This window comes from Rhamphochromis longiceps, linkage group LG10 (genome assembly GCF_057381845.1).
Source record: "Rhamphochromis longiceps isolate RC_006_pf linkage group LG10, R_longiceps_female_GT1.1, whole genome shotgun sequence".
NCBI lineage: Eukaryota > Metazoa > Chordata > Actinopteri > Cichliformes > Cichlidae > Rhamphochromis > Rhamphochromis longiceps.
The window spans coordinates 9,544,899-9,565,185 of NC_140566.1; the positions used below are offsets into that span (position 1 = coordinate 9,544,899).

Consider the following 20,287-nt stretch of genomic DNA (forward strand, 5'->3'; position numbering starts at 1 on the left):
TACAAATGGGTGACTGAACTTTACTTGAGCTACATGTCCAAAAATATGAAGCATAACACCTATACACCTTGTATATACCTATACATGTACTGACGTGAAAATATATACATTGATGAGTATGAAATCATGCCACAGTACTTAATGTCACTGGGTCTCAACCCTGACTGACAGCTGCTCTTCACAGCAATCCCTGAAAACATTTGTGCTGCCTTAAAAACATTTGATTCAGCTTTTAGTCTCCGTCATGTTCAGATGCTTACAGCATTGCAAACTAGAGACCTGTATCAGATTAAAGGGAAAAAATACCTTCAATACAATTTCAGTGGACTGATGCATTGTTTCACCGAGTTTCTGCACTCTCTCAAGCTTACATTTTATTCCACTCTGACACCTCTTTCATATACTGAGTTGCGTTAATGTTAACAGGTATGTGTTTAATTCTGTTTGATTTTGCTTTAGTGAATTTTAGATCATTTGCTTAATTATTGAATTGAATTATTACTTGTTTTTTAAATTTTGATTTGTACCCATTATACTTTATTGTATTTACTTTGCTTTTAGATTAGTTTGGACTTTACAGGGAATTTTGTTTGTTTTTGTTTATGTCGTATTTTATTTTGCCATACACTATTCTGATTATTTAAGCTATTTTGACATAGGTTGTGTTTAAGTTTTCCAACTGCTGTAACAAAAGAATTTCCAATTTTCTGTGATGAATAAATTATAAATCCAACTCCGATGAATGCTGTCTCATTTCACTCTGTACTGTACCACTGTACATGGTTGAAATGATAATAAAAGCCACTTGACTTGACTTGACTTGAATGCCATAGCACATGATTTACACCATTTTCACACTCCTGAAACCATTCAGTAAACGCGTGTACCCTTTAGATAGGAGCACTGTCATATATGTAAGTCCATAATATGTTTCATACTTTACCACAGCTGATGAAGCTGCTATTTTGTCTACAAAGCTCGTTAACCAAATCTAATTAGACTGAAGAAAAATAGACAGCTAAAGGCTAATATTTATTTACTGGCCTATGTAGGAACTATTTTAATGTATTTCACTAATTTCACGTCTAAATATTCAGCCGTCCAATCGCGCTTCAAGTTCACTGTCCCTTTAAACCACTCGGGCGTCCTGCGCAGCGCACGGCGCAGTCTGGAACGGTCCCAGCTACAGCGCATGCGCCAGAAGTTGCTGCCGCAGACAGCAGCAACAGCAGTGATTCGGCAGCACAGGGCAACGGGAGAAAATCTGTCCGTTTTAAACCATGGCGACGTACTAAACGATGCCTTTCGCAGAGGTAAACGGAGAGTAAGTAGTTGTATCTTTATAACACGCCTGCTGTCCGACACCGTGTGACATCCTCTGAGAGTGTGGCGTAAATATTAGGAAAGGTTGAGAAGGCAACAATGGGACTGTGTATGTTTCAGACTGGCTGGCTAGGTTAGCTAGCCAGGAGCCTGGGCAGTCAGCTGGCACGCTGACTGGTAACATACAGGTTTATAGCAACTGTACTGCTCTCCTGCATTGGCCCTGTATCTACTGTAAAGCTCCCATCAAAGGCTTAAATCTCTCTGATACTCAACTATGTTTTAGTTAGAGGGAAAAGCCATAAATTCTCGGTTAGAGCTGATGATAACTGTACAAACTGGGCTTATGTTGTGTTGTGTTCAGCTGGTTAGCTAGTTTATATTGTGCAATGTGACAGCCACCAGTGCGGATTAAGCTGAGCTGTATTTGCCTGCTAAAGTATCATCGTCATCATCATCACACTCGTATGTTCACAGATTAAAAATGTCATCAACAATGATGCAGGTAGTTTTGCGCCTCATCTCAAGCTAAATCGTAAGTGGTTCTCCAATAAGAAGCCAGTTGCGGATGAAAGTTACAAGTTAGGTTATTTTATACTGCTTGCTACCTTCAAAGTTGTCTACCCCTGGCTAGTGTCCGATATAATCATGAAAGCGTGCAACCATTTGCCAAGATTTAGAGTCTCGGCCGTCTCCACTCGACTGTACAGATGCTGTGCGCCCTCCTTGCTCTCCAGGCGCGTCTGCAAATGGCACCTCTTAAACATAACGCCACGGGGAAGTGTTTCCACCTGCAAAAGCAAGTGTTAAAGGTGATAACAAAAGGTTGACGTCACCGAGCTCATCCTGATCCTGCCGCACAACCTCGACCGCTGAGGAGGTGGAGAAGGAGGAGGAGGAGTGCAGGAGTAGTTTCAGAGGACGAGAACAGCTTCTGTTTTTAATGCTAGGACGTCTAATGGTTCGTGTCTGGAAGGAAAAGGTCTATCTCTGATCAAATTTCGGGTATCCTAAGGGCGCACTTAACTAATGGGATCATATCGACGTTTCTCCCCCTCCGAGCCCAGTCTTTACACGGCGGAATGTTAATGTTGTCACAGCCTGTCCGTGTTGTCTTTGGCTGCTCTGCTTTTATTGCTGTAATCGGTCTGTAATGTCATGGAGCTTGTGACGGATTTGATTAAAAGGCAACTCTTCTGTTCTATGACTGACCGGACTATGGAAGTTATCTGCTTTGTGCTTCACATGGTAAGATGATAAAACTGTGAAATATCCAGCGATTTAAAAAAATAAACTAATAAAAGTGTTTTGTCTACATTTGCATGCCCCTTTGAAATAAAAATGTGTATATATATATATATATATATATATATATATATATATATATATATATAAAAAAAAATAATAATCTGTCGTTATGTAAAAAAGCCTTTTATCTCTTCTTTACCACGACAAAGGTGGGACTGTCTAGTCTATAGCAATGAGGGAAGGATGTGCTCTGTGATATCCAGCACTTACTCAAACAAGAGCCTCACATTACTTGCCCAGAAGTGCAGTTTTGCAATGTAGCTTTCTTCCTCTATATTTTCCAAAGAGCGGATAATTAAATTTCAGACCTTGTTGTCGGGGAAACTCGGGGGGCGCGGGGGGTGTCCCTAGAACTGTATTTTTTATTTTATTTTTATTTTTTTTGGCAATTATCGTGTAGCAGGAACCCTCTTTGCATTGGGATGCTATGTTTCCCAGCACAATGAAGCTTAATTGGGGCTCAACAGCAAATTAATATAAGGCCTCTGCCCATCTGTAAAATGCAGTTCACCTCTAATGACAGCAGTTATGTCAGTGAATATATCTCTGTGTGTGTGCCACTGGGTATGTGGTTGCTTCTATTTAGGTCTCAAAATGACGTGTTTGCTCTTAGTTATAGAGGCTGCAGATAAGTCTGGATGTCATGAGCGCATGGTTCATTCGTTCATGTCACGCTGGTCAGCTCTGTAGAAAATTACAGCGTTCCAGCAAATTGAAATACCACTTGAATGTATGTGTTAATTAGATCTCTGCATGCCTTTTCAAAAGTGTCTCTCCTCCTCTGCCCATGAGTCATGTGCTGACTCTTTGACCTGTCACCACAAATCCTGAGTCTTTGCTGAGGGCAAACTGAAAGAAAAGCAAAGTTTTTTTCCCCCCTTTTTTTTTTTTCACCTTCCCAGCCAGCCACTGACAAATTTGAACATATTGATCTACACTAAGGGCAGAGGAGGGCAATTTCCTCTAAAGTACTTGTGCAGCATCTTGGCTGCTATTGCCTCTGTTTGTTGTGGCCCGCAGGTGACGTAAAACTATGGCATGGGGGGGAAAAAAGCTACATATTGTAGAGAACACACATGATTAGAGGGTTTAGAATAAGTCGAGTGTGATTGTAATGCACGCCTACGCAGTTTTCCAGACGCTATTCTTACACGTTGTTCTTGCAAACACATGGCAAAGCAGATATTAGTGAGTGATGACTAGCTTCACAAGGTTCAAACCAATCATTGTGAGCACCTTACACTGAAGCCCAGATGGTTTTGTGTTGCAGAAGGTTCTCCATTCGACAGCCAAACTGTCTGATTCCCAACATTAGGCTTGTTTCAGACAGCAGTAATAAGAGGATAACATCAAAGCTCTGCTTTATTTCTGAGAGACTTCAGAGCAAGACTATGAATAACAGATCACAAGGTACAAAGAGTGAACCAGAGAACTTAGGCAGCTTTTATGTTTCAGCTGTTGTTGGGATTCACGGGGAGCTCATTAAAACACATTGATGAGGAAGAGTCCCGATCCTCTGATTGTTGACTGTGAAATTGCTCAGCTAACCAACATATTTTTGATGCAATGATTTTTCTGTGCCGGAATGAGCCTCTTGGCTGATGCTCATTCAAAGCCAGTGATTTGATGTAGCATTTTAGAGACTGTACTTGAAATGGAAATGTGTAACAGTGTGCTCTTCCCCCAGTGCAATACATGTGTACCTTTCTTTTTTTTCTTTTCCTGCAGGGTCCTGTGTATGTTTAATCGCTCACAGGTGTTGTCAGTGAATTTTATGCCCAGCATATTTTCTATTTTCCACACCTGATCATTTTAGATGAGAATGATTTGTTGACTAGTTCCATTTGCTAAATAAGGCTGCCCCTCTACCCAGGTGCCAGGCAGAAGGACTGAGATTTCCTAGGTACCATTGATCTTTCCGCCAGCTCCACCTTTCAGTCCTCCCATCACCAGGGCAGCTGTCAGCCCACACTCACCCACTCAGCCACCCACCACTTGGAGAAACTCTCTCTGAGGCCACCCAATGTCTTCTCAGCTGAATGAGTCTGGTTTCAGACAGTGAACAGATGTTTGGTAGCCTCTGTGAGAAAGTCAGGAGACTCAGTATGTGGGTGAAACGCAGGTCAGACTCAGCATAGAGAACTGCAGCCACATGATACATCCAGATCAAGTGTTTACAACATGATGGGCAACTTCTGGATATCTCTGAGAAAAGAGACTCAACTGCAGGACTGAGGCTGTGGGTCAGCTGTTTGCATGGTATTCAGTTTGGTTCATGTGGGTGCTTTTATTTTGTGCAGTGACCGCAGGCAGTAGCCTTCATATGAAGATACAGTTTGTTTCTTTGTTTGCTGCATTTTTGTGCATAGATTTGCATGCTAGCTGGCAGGTCCAATTAGGGTAAAAAAGAAAAGAAAAATAAAGCCCCACTCTTGCTTGGTAGTTTGCATAATCAGCAAAGCCGAGCCCTTAAGCCAGGGAGTGATGTTACAAACACAAGGAGCAAAGGGCTTTCTGAAACTGTTATGTCTTCAGCTTGAGGGTAATCATGGACAAATCTCTAAGCCTCACAGTGCCATTCACAGCAATAACAACAGTTAGTGCAGTAGGACGAACAGGGCTAGGTCTAGGAGAGCATCTGTGTGATCAGGCTTGTCAGAGGCATTGCAGATGACGGGGTTGTTTATCCACCTCCATCTTCACAGGAACAGCAGAAGAGCAGGGCAGATACTGTTATCTGTTTATGGCACAAGAGAAGGGCATCTCAGTTGGATCACTGACCCTCCACGGGCACTCTCCGCCTCCTAGTACCAAGCGCTGTCTAATAAGAGGTCGCCAGACGAGTCCCATATCACTCTTAAGTGATCCTAATAGATGCCATTAGCATGTCCACGGTTATTGCTGCAGTTTTCCACTGACCATGCCAACTGTACATGTCAGGGCATCATTATCCACCGACAGGGAGGCTCAGAGTCTGACCCAAGTCTGTGGGGTCAGAAAGAATGCCACAACAAAGCAGCAGTGAAGCTGTAGAGGATATCAAGTGGTGGGGATATAGGGGAGAGTGAGCTCAAAGTGTCATAGTTGGCACAGACATTAGATAAAGCTTAGCTACAAGAGGATTAGAGAGGGAGGAGATGTAAAATGCTCTCGGCTAATTGGGCTTTATTTTTAATATTTCAGAGGGTTCATTAGACACTAAATTGGTGAAGTATTTCAGCTCTGTCTGTTGCCTGAGAGCCTTTTTCGGGACAAGCTTTACAACCTGAATAATGGCATAATTTTTGTTAAGGCCTGGTCATTGAAAATAGCACACTGGTATATTAAAATTCTCCCTTTTCCCCCTCCTGTTACAAGGTTAGATTTCATCTTTTTTTGCCCAAATACAAGCTTAGTTCCAGGCCTACATCTGGGTCAGTGCATTCTGACTTCATCTGCTTGACTTTTTTTGTTTTTTCCTCTATGTAATCTTGAGCAGGTCACAGTTGCCTGAAGGATATACTTTAGGGTATCATACAGTTGTCTTTCAAACTGACAAAGCAGTGAATGACTTTGACAGTGGCTATGGGGCTCAGAGGCTTGGTCTGGGTGTTAAGCTCTGTGCTCGAAAGGGACGTAGGCTGTGCTGAGAGAGCTGTCGAGGAGAGCGGTCAGTGCACAGCGCTTTGCCATGACCCTCCACAGCTTATCATCAGTTACACCACTTCTCCGGGCCTCAGTGTGTGGGTGTGTTTTTTCTGTGTCCGTGCAGCGTGCTGGAGACAGAGTGGTGCTTAGAATGGGGTCCTTTATAACCTCCTAACCCTCTGGTCCTGTTTGCTTCCATTGTTGGCCACAGTGAATGGTATCTCCGTGCCTTGAAAAGTAACCAGATGACATTCTTCCTGTTGTTCAAAAGGGCCTGGGGTTCCGTTGTAAAAAGCATCTGAAAGGATAGGCTAAGACTGTGACCTTCAGAGGCTAATCTCTGGCATGTCATTCAGTGCCTATTTGAAGCAAATGCAGACCTTTCTCCCTGGTAGCAACGCACCAGTTCAAACAAAGAAATTCCTTATCAGTTTTCAACACTTAGACTTTTAAAAACAGTCAAGATAGTTTTGGTTTTTTTTTTTCCTTCTCCATAAAGGAACCAGAGGATGTTTTGTAGCAGCTGAAGTGAATCGTTATTCCAGACAGGCAGTGTGTCTGACACCTACATTGTCCAAACAGTCTCTTCAGCCTGTGACTGAGCCCTCTGTACACAGACCTGTGGCATCAGCAGCCCCTCTGTACTGAATGCTGAAATACCGCTGCTGCTGTGAAAGCAATGGGGATGAAATGCACTTAGTGAGACAGTAAACATCGGTGAGCTCTCAAACTATCTTACGTTGTTTATGTCTCCTCTCCGGTGTATTTGCTGTGTTCAGCTGGCTGAGTTTCCTGGAATGTGAAGAGATGCGGTTGTCGCTCTGTAGGGGGATGTTGGCTTTAATCACAGTTCATAGTTCAACTCTGTAGTTGGACTCAACTGAGCAGCAATCAGACAAGAGTCACATTATTCTTCTGAACTGGAAGACCACACTTGATGTAGCTGTTTTATTATGAAGTTTGCTCTTTGCTCAACAGATTCAGATCATTTTTCCCCTCTTGTATATGAAGAGTTTGAAAAATGAGCTATTTAAACTTTGAACCACAACTATTGCATTTCTGACAACACTTGAAAGGGAGCAGCCTTCACAGCATAATACGGTACTGCTATTTAGTTGTAAAGTTTTACTTTTCATGACTCGCTCTTTAACAGATGCTTTTAGTCCACACCTAATGAGACTTTACCATTCATCTATTCAAGGGGATTTGCTTTTCAGCAAATTCACTTTAGTGGCATTGAGCTGTCTTTGTGCTTGTCTAAAAGATCTCTGAGAGCAGGCCTCCCATTGCAATGTTTCGTCTGTGCTTCATGTGTACCACCTGTATGGGGTTAAGACTAGGGTCAGACCTCTTGCAGAAGTCCATTGTCTGGGTTCCCGTTTTAAGCTGGATTGTGCTAAGGACTGACAAAAGGAAAAAGCTGTCAGGTTTATAGGGCCTCTTTCGTCAGGCATCTTTCAACAATAAATGATTGGCATATCTCCTGCCATTTCCCCCTTTTGTTTGCGGCCATTGAGTTTGAGAGCAAATAATGAAATTGACCATTACGTGCGATTTGTTTGCATCCCCTGCCCGCGTCCCTGAGCACATGCGCACACATAAAAAAAGCGAGGTTGTTTACAAAGGAAGCATTGGATTAGAAAAGGAAAATGCCAACTTTTATCATGCCACTGCACAAGCATTTTGCATTAGTCAGAAAATATCCCCTGAAGTAGTGTAACATCCGCAGAATGTGATTGAGATAGAGGGGGGAGACAGGGTGGGAGCAAAGGAAGAAGGGTGGGCCACAATTTGAAAGGCATACTTGAAAGTACTTGCAGTAAAGAGTCCTGAGGCAGGTCATGTTGCTGTGTGACAGAAAAGCATTCGTCTTGCTGTGTATCTGACGTCCCAGGGTCTCATTGCGAGGGCTTGCCTTCTCTGCGTGTCAGCTTTCTGTAATTAATAGCCAGTAGCCCGCTTACCCCATCAAGGGACCAGGTGCTGCTTAGATCTGCTCTGGCATGGAAAGACGGCAGATAAGCTGGTCGTGGGTTTTACAGTTATCAGGATAAAACCCACAGATGTCACCAGCCTCTCTATATAACTCAGTTGATTGTGTACATATAAACACAGTTGTAGACCTCAAACAAAGGGATGAATTTTAGTGGTTCACCGCTGATGGACGGCTTGTTGGTAAAGGATGCGGTTCATTTAGTCTATTTTGTGTCAAGCACCATTGTGCTCATGTCCTGTGCTGTTTAGCAGGACTTGCGGCCCTGACAGATTGCCATCCCGATGGGGAGATTTACCCAGCCAGCACTGCCAATGGCACTGACACCATCATTAGACTTTGATCAGCTGCATTCTGCAAGGGGAAGAAGAGAGAGTAATATTCTTGATCTAATTACTAAGAGACATTTCAGGCAGTGTAATGTGTGATTTAACCTCTTGTCAGGGGCTATAAAAGGAAGCTGGGTTAATCTTCCTGGCAACCTCTTTTCCACGCAGGGGAGAGTGCCTTTAAATTTCCTTTTCCTAGGAAGCTACTAAAGACCAGCATCCCAGTGTGGTATGCTAGCACCACTTCTCCTGGCCTTCTAGTTGACATCTCTCAAGGCGAGAGTTCTCTGACCTTTGAATGTTCGCAACAGCTGGTTTGCAGGAACTCGTGCATTTGCAGAATTGCAAGAAGAACAAAAAACCCTGTCCTTTGACTTCTGTATGCTTCCTCCAAATGGATTGTTTTGCAGCCTCCTTTGTTACTCTCCCTCGTTCTTTTGCTCCCTCTCCATCACCACCCACACACTGCAGCATGAAGAGTGCAGGGGACTTGATTGAACAAATAGATTGTAAGTGGAAACGAGGGGTTTGGGTTAATCAGTCAAACATAGTTAAACAATTCTTTGGACATGAAGGGATTAGTCTTGCCTGCGTTGAGCTCATCAGAACCAATTCTTCCCAGTGCTGGCTAGGCTTTTAGGGCCAAGGGCCATGGCCTCTCTGGCTCCATGGAGAACCACACACGCACCCCTCAGCATGCTCCATTGCCTCTGAATGCCCCACCACTCTCCTCTTCCTTTGTTACAGACTACAATTGGAATGATGGATTAGCAAATTAAATGCAGACCTTTCTATTCATGGCTATTCTCGCTTAAAGTCTCATTCACTGGATCTATCACAAACCTGCTTTAAAATGGTTACCAGGTTCACTCCATGTCTTCTAATTCCTTCACAAACATGTCTTTTACACTTAAACATTTTGTGAGAAAATGGTCCACTGACTTTTTCCCACCATAAAGGGCTCTCTGTATCTTGTTTTTACAGGATGACTTCCTGTACGCTTTCTTCCCTCTTTTTTTTTTTCCTCTTTTAAACTGAGTGCTGATCACACTGATAGGAAGTGGCCCTGATATGATGATGTGTTGGCAAACGCAGAGTGTACAGCTGCAGCCAGCCTGAGCCTGCTCTAAATTAACCGTGTCACTGTCTTTTCCATGTTCCTGAGAGCTGAGCACTGACCCTGTTGGCCCATTCATATTGCATTTTTTCTGATATCATGTTATTTCACAGTTTTAATTGATGAGATAAATGGATTTACTCACTCAAATATAGGTCTCTCTCATATATATACACATATACATATATACCCTGATGGTAAGCGCATCATGGACAAAAGTAAAACAATGTCGGATGTGCCACGCAATGCTCAATTGGTGGGAACTAGTGCGTTAGCGCAGTTAGCTTGTTAACGTGTTGACACCGTCCAGCCTCACGCACGGGACAATCCGTGTTAACTCGTTAACGGAGATTTGCCGCGTTATGTCATTTTAACGAGATTAACGCTGACGGCACTAGCGGGAACACAACGAATATGACTGCACATTTACACCGACATCATCCTAGTGCAAAGTCAAGTGGAACCAGACAAAAACAACAAGCAGGCATGCTACAAACTTTACCCGAGTCATTTAGACAGCACATGATTCTCCTTATGGGGACCTGTGACAAAGTGGCTAGGACAGAATTCATTTGCCATTTGTCACTTGCATATATTGTTATTTTGTGTTCCGTTATCCTATAGTCTATCATAATGCTTTAATGTAAACACAGCACATGCAACCTTGGCTCTACATACTATCCCGGGTCTGTTTGTGGTAGCATTGGTTATATTCATTTCATCTGTGCAAAGGTACTTAAAGCTAAATGTCACTTCATCATTAATTGATTTGGATTCTTTCATTTGTTTATGTAGTTTGGTTATACTTACTACTGTTTGTTCCTTTGAGCAGGTCCTATGTGTAAAACAAGTATGTCGGAAGGGCCGCCCCAGTACTTCCTGATTTTATAGGATATGATGTCACTGATCATGTCAATTGGGTGTAACCAAATGAAGGGGTGTTTCTTTTGTGTAAAATTGTTTATTTCATTTAAAATAACCTAATGAAGTGAAGAGATTGACTTTTCAAACTGTTTAGTTGGGTGAATGAGTTTGTTAAGTGGAAAAATTATTTTATTCCTGTTTCTTTGTCTAGACTGTGTTATTTAGTCTACCCTGTTTTCCCAATGGTAGAGGTTAATGAGATCCAGGTGTGAGTGGAATTCTGTATAAAGCAGGTGAGATTTTGACTGACAGGTTCTTATGTTTTTGTGAAACAATTGTTGAAAGGCAACGCCAGAAAATAAAGAACACTTAAAAGAAACTTGAACAGTCTGCAGATGCTGTCTTCCTATCACTTTCCATGCTGCTTATGTTACGCTACTTCACAGAACCTGATATGTGTAATATGCTGCTGAGAATATGCCCCAGAAGAAGCGTATAGTATAGCTTTTATTTTGGAAAGAGCCATTTCTCTGTAACAAACTCTCTTTTCCAAAGATGAGTGATTTCCCGATCAGATAGATTATTTTTATTATTATTATTTTGATGTTTCAGCAACATTAAATTTAAAAGCTTTATAATTTTAATAAATGACAAATTAAAAAGGCATGAATATATATATATATATATATATATATATATATATATATATATATATATATATATATTATTCACACACACACTTACTTTCTTGTCTGTTTACCACTGCCGCAAAAACATTGCCTTCCTATCTCTGCTTCCTCTGTCCCACAATTCGTCCTCCAGTGCAGTGTGGGGGGTGGATTGCTGTGCTCTGTAGAGACCCCAATTAGCAGGACAAGCATGCCTGCTGAAGGTCACTCCCAGAGCTTTGGTGTGAGAAAAAAGGAGGGCTGGGCCAGTGAGAAGTAGCTCTGACAGTGACCGGGCTGAGACTCAGCTGGACCCCAGAGTTCTCACACAACAACAACACTTTTTTAACCTTCTTAGCAGTTTGCATGATGTTAGCAAAAAGTGGCTGAGGGTTTTGCTAAAGGTCAAGTGTTCTCGGTGGATTGTCATACTATACTGCGACCATATCTGAGAGATCCATTTGTCATTAGCTCCAAAGTCCCCTACTTCATCAGCCCGTGTCTGGTGTCTGCTATCTCTGCCTGATTGATGGCTCTGTCCTTATTGCAGGGAACTGGGGTCGATGGCAAAAAATTTGCTGCTGGGTGCATTAATGCTGTGTTCAGTGGCATAGACCTTTGAGCACGCCTCATCAGTCTTGAATCATTGCACGGCCACAGGAGATCTGTATGAGCAGGCATGATGCAAGACAGGGAGAGAGGGGGAGCTAGGGACAGGAAAAGGAGTTTTAATCAGCTGGGTTAACTCTGTTACTCACATGACCCTATGTCACTGCTACAGGAGTATACTTAAATATTTTAAGCTTCAGAAGCCAATGCCAATGTTTACCAGTTTTCAATTTATTTGTCATGTTTTTGTTGTGATTTACTGATCTGTGCTAGGGGAAATGAAGAAATCTCCATCGTAAAACATTATTTAATGGCTTTAAAATATTTTTGTCTTCATTGCGAAATCTTGGAACATTTAACCAGCTTAAAATCACAGATAAATATCAACCATTTTCATGATTAATTGGCCTTTTATTTATTTATAATCTCTGTCAGAACTGTCTGAAATGGTTAGAAGGTAAGTTAAATCTGCTTCTTTTCATCACAGAAAAGAGCAAACTAATGGTTGCATGTAGCAGTTAACGGTTTCTTTTGCAGCTGAATTTTGCAATTCACTTGCAAAATAAACACATTTGTCTGTGCAAAACAGTATTAACTTCAGTATCTGGCTGTGTTCAAATTCTGAATTAAAGCTGCTCAGTGATTTAATTTAATATTCATAAAATAGTCCTGTGTTTGATTATGACATTTAGCCTGTTTGCTTTGGTATTGTAGAGATTGTTGATTGTTTGTATAATAAACCAGTACCTGTGTAGGAGTAAAAACTGTGGAGCCATGACAACACCAGTATACACCAACAGAGTGTGTGTAGGCTCACTGTCAGACAGGCAGACGGAGGGGCCCTCACAGCCTGGGAGGGCCAGATGTTCCCATGCAGACACAGAGGTGATATGTTTGCCATACTGGGCCTGTATTTGCCTGGCTCTCCACAGAGTCACCGGCTGGCTGCCCGATACCCCGAGCTGTTGTGTGCTGGGGAAAGAGCTGGGGTGGAGAGGCACGCACATAAACTCTGGAGATGAAAGAAACCTGCAAATGTCTTGTGTGTTGCCAGGGGCAAAAGAAGCACCTCTCATACAGTGCTGTCCACTGGAGAAAGAGCTGCATTTGCCTTCTTTTTTTTTGTCCTCTCTCAGATGACCACCAGATACGAGAAGGGCTGGGTTCAGCATCGCTGGAAGGCCAGGCTGAATGTTAGAGCTGCTATGGAGGCGGCTGACCTTCCCAACCTTTAATAGACACTGGAGGGACGTAGATTAGCCTTTACTGAATACATATACAATGTTGTTTATAACAGGGAAATGGCTATCTGTTTTTGACGTGTATGACAACAGATCTGGTCGTCGCCACCAGACCTGCAACTCTTTAATCTATTTTTACCAGCTGAACAAGTGGACGGTAAAAACCTGCATTTTCTGGCTTTAAAAGCTGAAACATGTTGCAGTGTTTTCCACACATTGCCTTTTATAAACCAATAAGCAATTAAACAGCATACAACATACCAGAGTTTAAGATGAAGCGCTAGTTCACTAAAATTCTTTTAGAGGTCAGTGTTTATTAATTGCAGCATGGCCCTGAGTTATTGAAGCATCTAGATTTTTAAAATTACTGATATTCTTTCACCACTTGGTGCTCACAAGTGTTTCACAAGCCACACTTAAGACTTTAAGTTATCTAAACCAAGCATGTGAGAAATGCGACGGCATTAAATAGGAAGAATTCTGGTAAACACAGTTGTAATGGAGGGCATTAAAGCAGAATTGTTGACGTGAGTTTTCCCGCAGAGTTGGATCAGGCATACGTCTAATTAAAGTTCTTTCTTTATGTGTTTGTACTGGTGTCTATACAGCTCATATGGGAGAGAGGCCAGTTAGTATAATGGCACAGTGGCTAAATCTCTCACAGCAGGCCTGTGTAACACTGGAAGCTGTTTTTGTGTGTTAAGCCCTTTTAGGTTGATTTGTGAGAGTCAGCGCTTACACAGTTCTGCTAAGCAGAGCTGCTCTGACCCTGCACCCCCACTAAATCAGTTCAGCCCTTGCAAACAGGCCAGAGCTGGTTAATACTGGGTCAATAATATGGGTCTGAGTGGGACAAACACACAGAGACTTAACTTTTTTTCCCTCTCTTAAACACAGCATACATGTCAATAATAAGGCAGTGGATATACAGAGGAGGTCATTATTCCTACAGGGGGAAGTCACTAGTGCATATGTACGTGTGTGTATGTCGTTTTCTTTACATGTTGTGTATGTGTATGTGAGAGAGAGAGAGAGAGCAGGAGAGAGTGAGAGCTGGGTGAACAGCTGCATTGATTTGGTTTTGTTTGCTGTCTACTCAGAGCAGAAATGTAAGCCGTGGGAACACCTGGAGAGTGGGGAAAATGGGAGAAGAGGTGGTGGTGGTGTCAGCTCTGCCCCTGGCTCTGTACCAAGCATACATGGATGCACAAACGCACACACACACACACCTCACATGTGTGAGGGCAGCCTGGGATCCCAATCAGCAGCACTTAACAAAGCTTTCCTCTTTCTGCCTTTAATCGCAGGCTCAATTTGTCACTGGGGTGTCCAATTTCTGATAAGCGCTTTGACTGAGAGAGGAGAGGTGGGGAAGAACACAAAATGGATGCACCTGCTAACAAATGAAATCAAACCACTCCATCTTCATTTCCCCCCTTTTCCACCAGCTGGAACAATGCTGCCTTGCTTAGCTCTCGGCACATTAAGTTATTTCCCACTAACTGGAGTTATTTCCCCCCACTAACCAGCTAGAGGGCCTGGCTGACTTGCAGTCAAATAGGTAGCATCGCCTGATCCTTTAATGTCAAATTCTTCCACACTGACCATCCTCCTCCTGCTGGCTGAATATTGTTTAGTAGGTCCCTCCTTTTTTTTGGTTTATAGCTGTAAGATGGGAAAAGTTAAGGATGAGATGTTCCATTCTCAGATTTCTGACCATCAGAGTACTTCGTGTAGCTTTACTTGTGAGGCTAAGTATGGAAGTCAATCCTTTGAGATATTTTGAGGTAGGTATTGAGGCCAAATGGCCCAATTTCCGTGCATTTTCATTTGTGTGTGTTGGGACAAGTTCATTGTCGGGCTTGTTATTTTTGTGCATCAATATAATTGTTTTGTACACTGAGTCTAATTGCAGTATATCGCATTACTTTATCCTGCTTCTAAGACAACTGTGCAATTTGTTACAGAGCCACATACAAAGCAAGCAGCTTGAAAAAAACAGCTGCCTCAGGTCTGGTGATTTCTATCACTTGCTGCACATACCACAACAAGCACACACTCACAATACACAATACTGCATTCTACTCTAGTTAGTGTTGGTGTCTAACCATAATATTCCAGTCCGGTACCAAAGCCCACAGTGTAACATCTGACACAGCAGCATGTGACTCAGCACATTGTTGTCTGGTGTGATGTGAGGATATGTGAAGATAACACAGATGTGGTGGCACCAGTGAGGAGATGAAAAGAGCGGCGATGATAATGGTGTGTTTGTGTGAGCGCTGTATCTGGTTGTGTGATCTGATGGTTACCAGAAGGCTGGATTAGCATTGGAGTTCTTGCAGCTATGATTCTTAAACTTTTCTTCTTCTTTATTTAGGACTATTGTCAAGATGCTACAGCCTCACTCTGGTAGCACTCGTACTTCCTTTTTACATTTGCTTCCAAGCGATCAAGTCAAATGGTAATTGCAGCACCGAGCAAAGACGTGGCCAGTATTTGAACCTTATCACGAGTGACTTTTGAACAGCCTCTCAGTAATTTAAATACGTGCCAATCAGAACTCCTCTGAGCTGAATTAAAACAGTTAGGAAATCAATTCCAATCTCCAGTGTTGCTTTATGAAATCTTTGCTTTCCTCTTCTTTTACTGTATGTCAGGTCTTTTTTTCCCCTCCCTCAAGTGTTTTAAGAGTCATGTCTGAGAATAGGCTGGCTCTTTCCTCACTGAGGCATGCCCAGCTTCTGGCTGTGCTCTCGATGGATTTGCTGCAGATAAATAAATAACTAGGCTGGCACCCCTCACTTTGGTTCCCCTCTGTTTTGGCAGGCCATCCACACTGCATTTTCTATCAGGTGTAAACATGTCTGTCAAACGGCGCAGTCAGGGGCCCCAGCATTTTGGCATTCATGACGCCATGCATGCACCGCTGCCAGCACTTTCTGTCTGCCCGTCTGACCTTGGCCAGCCTTGACGTGGCTGAGCACACTTAGCTCTACCTTCCACTTTTGTAGAGCTCTTGGGGAAGCCAAGCAGGCTTAAGTGGCTGTTAGTGAAACTGACCCCAAGTTGAAGAACGGACTTTGGCTGGCTGTCCTTGCAGCAGTTATGTGGTGGATGGGTAATGACCATGACATAGCTGTGGCATACATATCCTAGCTAGACCAGGACACTTGCAGGCGGATACGTTTTCATTCTCTCATCTCGCTACCATGTCGCTGTCATCATCTCCACTGTGACGAGCCGTGGTCATCATCCAAGAGGCTACGAACTACTGATGCAAATACAAAACAGGACAAATGGGGTCAGCCTGATAAGAGAAGAGGCCTCTTACTGTCAGGGTTACTGTCCTTTTCTCAGTTTCATGGTGCACAACTTCTCTAAGAGTCTGTGTTCTCATCCTGAAACCAACCCTCCATATCTGACACCTATGCAAAGATTTAGCCAATCCAACTGTGGACTGTGCAGTATTCTAGGGGCATGCTGCCTCTCTCCGCTCCACATCCACCATCTCACCTCGGGGAACTGTCACTCTTTCATCAGTTAGTTACTGAGCATTCATACCGTCTCCCAGTTGTTTCACAAACCCCTCCCTCCCTCCCTCTAAAGAAGAGCATCTTCAAGTAGCTGTCTTCCTCTCTCCCACAGTATTGCAGCAGTTTCCTTACTTGACAGATTTATCCCTGACACACTCTTGCAACTTGGAAACCACTACTTTACAGACTCTCAATTTGTGTGCAAGTTGAGTTTGGGTTGGCTGTCTTCTCTTCTGCTTCTTCTTCTTTCTTTTCTTTTTTCTTTTTTTTTTTTTTTTAACCCTCTGCTCGTGATCAGAGCTATCTCCCACTCTCTCGCCCTTTCTCTTTTGGCGAGATAACACTCGGGGTTGATGAGGGGATCTCTGCTAACTGAAAAGCAAACGGCCCATCCCGAACGCCTCGGGATGTGCTGGAGTCATCAGGATCCATTGTGTGAAACTGTGAAACCAGCCTGTCATAGCCTAACACGCCCGTGTCCCTCAGCTAGCAACAGCAATCCTTCCTGCCTCTGTTGTTTGTGCAGCCTGATGGGCTAATGAAGGCCATACCAAAGTGTTATTTCTTCCCACCGTGCTCAAGAGCCAAGGCTTTTTCCCCTTTCTTTTGACAGAATACTCTGGTTTGGTATTCAAGGGTAAAAAGCTGTTCTCATCTTCCTGCTCTCTTTTTTTCTTCTTTCTTTACCTCCTATTCAGACTCAGCTTGCAAAGAAAAGTAATTTCACTCTTTCTGTCCCTGAGAGAATCAACACAGTGAAGTTGCATTGAATTCCTGCTGCAACATTTTTTTTTCTTGGCTCTATTTCAGACCCATAACCTGGGGGTAAACATGCAATTAAAATAACAGCAGCCTGCTTTCTCCACCACTCTCTTCTTCAGCTGTTAGCGCAAGCCATGTACAACATGGTGACTAGGCTCTCCTAATTGCTTTTGCTCATAATTGGTATAGAAAAACTGCTAATATAATACCAGCATCCAAACATGCTTTCTCACCTTATTTCCCCGACCTTCCCCCTCCTTCATTGTATTTCTGCACAAATATTGTAGATGTCTGCTTCTAATTAGCTTATTTTCTGTGACCCCCCCCCCCCCCATTTTAATATGCTATGCAATTAGCCTGATGCTATTTCCAAATTTCTAACAAATGCAGATTATAGTTGATGGAGAGGATATTGATCAAAACAATCAGCACATAAATGCAGTCAGCTGGTCTCATTTCCTAAATGGCTTCCATCTATCCTCTTCCTCCTTCACTTCTCTGTAATCTTTTTTTTTTTCAAACTTTCAGATGGCTTTCTATTTCTCCTTCCCCAGTGAGGAATGAAAAGAAAATATAGGTCAGCTTTTATGGGAGCAATTTGACACATGACACAAGCCATGCGCATCACTTGCTCAAGTCCTGATTTGTCTTCTTGCCTTTATTTGTCTATAATGAAAGCCGCACAGTTATTCACACGCTTTATTACAGTTCTATAAGTAGCTGGTGGAGACTTGCCGAGTCACGCCCCCCCCTAATACTTTGAGAACCCCGTAGTGTCTGTCTGCACGGGGCTGATAGTGTGAGACGCCTGGCTAAACTCCACCAAGCCAATCCCTGCTCCACAGGCCTTCCCAGCTGGCTTGGCTGGGCCTCCTTATACGCAACTGTGTTTCCACTTATAACAGGAGGGGCTTGTCTCTGTACGACAAGGACTATTAGGTGATTAGGGTAGATATTTACCTGAATGGATGGGCAGCTTGAGGGTCAAGCTCCCTGTTTAGAGTAGGCTAAACCCCCTGGTAGTTACAGGGCAATTTGGACAGCCAGCAGGCGACCGAGTCATGTGTCCAATTACATCCTGCAGAGAGGCACCTCCAACTATCGCGAGCTTGGTCCCTGTCTGGATCTGACACTCTGTCAGGTGTATTCGTGCCGCTTCTGATACAAATAGTCTGAGTGTTGGGAGGGGGGGAAAAAAAGAAAGCCTCCATGGGGGTGTGCGCCTTTGTAGAAAGTGCCACTGTTTGGCGTGTGATGTATATTTGAAGTCACTGTGGCAGTGGTGCTGAAAGGCAAGTCAGTAAACGTCAGGCTTCTGTCTGTCGGGTTTCATGTCCGCCTGCTCTGCGCTACAAAGCAGAGCGTCAGCTTGGGCATTACCATAGGCTGACCTTTGTTTCTGCACTCCCCACTGCACACTTTTCTGACATTCAGGGGCGCTGTGGGGGAGGCAGGAAGGGGGTGGCCTGTTGGGTGGTTGGGTTTTTTTGCATGTAGTGTGTTGTGTGTGTTCTTACAACAAATTAACGGACAGTTATGTGCTCGGTTTTGTTTTGTTTTCCCCAACATCATTTCACTCTGCTGCCACCGTTCTGCTTTTGAAACCCTCCTAACAAAGACACTGCTGTATTTGATATTTAGCTTTCCTCCACACCAAACCTGCCTGTTGTCAAAGAGATTGCTGTTATCTTTCTGTGAAATCTTGGCATCCTGATAAATGAGAGAGGGCTGGAAATCTTGCCTGCTGACATCAAGGCACCATGTACCTAAAATCCTTCCAAGGCCAGAGGGAAAAGAATAACATATCAACCCAATTAAAGTTAATGCATGGTTTGAGGGCAGGGATTGCAGCCATATGGCAGTCCAGGCTGTAAATCAGAAGGCACAGGAAAGGGGAGGAGGATGAGAGGAGTGGGAGCAGAGGCCAAGCAACAGAAAAGGTGACGCAGTGTCAGTGCGGCAGAACACCCCCGAAATCCTCAGATCCATCTCAGAACTGCCCCCTCCCCATGCAGCACCCTAAGGTGCAATCCCCTCAGGTGTCTGTGTAGAACTGGCAGCTTCATTAAGGCTTGTTTTTTTGTTTTGTTTTGGGTTTTTTTTTTGGGGGGGGGGGGGGGGGGGTGTCTCTACTTCTTGCTGGGAGGATTTAAATGAGCTGTCATCCTGACCTTTTTGAGCTCCTGCTTTTTAAAGCAAGTTCAGCCCCCGCCACCCCTCTACTACCACCCTAAACCCGGTACCCTTCTTTCCTCCTTTTCACCTTTCTCTCTCGCTTTGTCACTCTTTCCTCCACTTGTCTCTTCTCCCCGCAGGGGGGAAGACACTTTTAAGCCATCACCCTGCGGCAGACAGGCATGGCAAGGTTGTTATGTGGGTAATTGCCTCTCTCATAGACGCTTGTTTGTCTGCGCTCACTTGCCACCCTCCTCTGATGCCACACGGCAAACGGGGAGGGCACGGACTCTGTAGACTTAATTTGCTCCCTGACTGTTCTTCAGTGCTGATTAAGCAAGCATCTGTGGTGTTTTTGAATACAGCAGTAAGCCAAGTGGAGCATGGCTAACGTTTTCTCCCTCACTGTTACATCAAATTATTGCACAAAGTGGCAGACATTTATGGGAGCCGTAGCCATGTTTATTCATTTCTTTCCACCCGTCCCTAGCTGACTCCATTGTTTAATGTCCCCGAAATAAGGGCCTCTTTGAGGTCTGGAGGACTGCAGTATCGATCAGAGACGCACTAACTTGTCAGAGCCAGGCCTCTTGAGTGTGTTCTTTTTGGGTATACAGGAGTCATTAATTTCCTCTGCCACGGTCTGATAGTGGCAGAGAATTAAAGTGTGGGTAGCGGGGTCCAACTAGGTGACTAACATGCAAGTCGAGTAGGAGGAGGGACTGAGTCGATTTA

General features: G+C 43.5%; 1 protein-coding gene across 4 annotated transcripts in view; it reads left to right on the forward strand.

Moving 5' to 3' along the window:
• The first annotated feature begins 1,180 nt into the window (after positions 1–1,180).
• fam222ba (family with sequence similarity 222 member Ba) overlaps positions 1,181–20,287 on the forward strand; it is a 29,387-nt gene continuing 10,280 nt past the window's right edge. The window contains exons 1-2 of one of the 4 annotated variants that reach the window (XM_085420070.1): positions 1,224–1,313; positions 2,549–2,571. The gene's annotated coding sequence lies outside the window, so the exon portion shown is untranslated. The other 3 variants (XM_085420069.1, XM_085420067.1, XM_085420068.1) reach the window with 3 other exon arrangements.